This window comes from Nycticebus coucang, chromosome 11 (genome assembly GCF_027406575.1).
Source record: "Nycticebus coucang isolate mNycCou1 chromosome 11, mNycCou1.pri, whole genome shotgun sequence".
In the NCBI taxonomy this organism is placed as follows: Eukaryota; Metazoa; Chordata; class Mammalia; order Primates; family Lorisidae; genus Nycticebus; species Nycticebus coucang.
In genome coordinates, this window is record NC_069790.1 from 78,271,091 (window position 1) to 78,272,652 (window position 1,562).

The following is a 1,562-nucleotide window of genomic DNA, read 5'->3' on the forward strand; positions in this document are numbered from 1 at the left end:
ATGATGGTATTATCAGATATCATATTGCTCAGACTGAGTAAGGTCTGCTTCAAGAATCTGGGAGCATTTAAATTGGGTGCATAAATATTTAGAATTGAAATGTCTTCTTGTTGTATTTTTCCCTTGACCAATATAAAGTGACCATCTTTGTCTTTTTTGACTTTAGTTGCTTTAAATCCACATGTATCTGAAAATAAGATTGCAACTCCTCTTTTCTTCTGAATTCCATTTGCCTGAAAAATTGTCTTCCAACCCTTGACTCGGAGCTTTAATTTGTCTTTTGAAGCCAGGTGTGTTTCTTGCAGACAGCAAATGGATGGCTTGTGTTTTTTAATCCAGTCAACCAATCTATGTCTCTTCAGTGGGGAATTCAAGCCATTAACATTTATTGAGATAATCGACAAGTGTGGTAGTATTCTATTCGTCTTATTTTGTGAGAGTCCATTGCTTAGTTTTATCTTTTGCATCAGTGTGGAGGTTAGGTTCTGTCCTTTCATTTCTGAGTTCTTATTTTGCTGCTGATCCATTGTGGTGGTCAGTGTGCAGAACAGGTTGAAGTATTTCCTGTAGAGCTGGTCTTGTTGTGGCGAATTTCCTCAATGTTTGTATATCCGTAAATGATTTGATTTCTCCGTCAATTTTGAAGCTTAGCTTAGCAGGGTACAGAATTCTGGGCTGAAAATTGTTCTGTTTAAGTAGATTAAAGGTAGATGACCATTGTCTTCTTGCTTGGAAAGTTTCATTAGAGAAGTCTGCGGTCACTCTGATGGATTTGCCCCTGTAGGTCAACTGGCGCTTACTCCTGGCAGCTTGCAGAATCTTTTCTTTGGTCTTGATTTTGGACAGGTTCATCACAATGTGTCTTGGAGAAGCTCGGTTAGAGTTGAGGCGACCTGGGGTCCGATATCCCTCTGAAAGCAGTGTGTCAGAATCTTTGGTGATATTTGGGAAATTTTCTTTTATAATATTCTCTAGTATGGCCTCCATTCCTCTGGGGCATTCTTCTTCCCCTTCTGGAATTCCTATAACTCGTATGTTGGAACGCTTCATAAAGTCCCATAATTCTGACAGTGAACGTTCTGCTTTCTCTCTCTTCTTTTCTGCCTCTTTTACTATCTGAGTTATCTCAAAAACTTTGTCTTCTACCTCTGAAATTCTTTCTTCTGCATGGTCTAACCTGTTGCTGATACTTTCCATTGCATCTTTAAGTTCCCTGATTGACTGTTTCATTTCCTTCAGCTCTGCTATATCCTTTTTATATTCTTCATATCGTTCATCTCTTATTTGATTCTGTTTTTGAATTTCCTTTTGGTTATTTTCCACTTTATTAACAGTTTCCTTCATTGTTTCCATCATTTCCTTCATTGTTTTCAACATGTGTATTCTAAATTCCCTTTCTGTCATTCCTAACATTTCTGTATAGATGGAATCCTCTGCAGTAGCTACCTCATGGTCCCTTGGCGGGGTAGTTCTGGACTGGTTCTTCATGTTGCCTGGAGTTTTCTGCTGATTCTTCCTCATGGGTGATTTCTTTTATCTGTTTACTTGCCCTAATTTTCCTT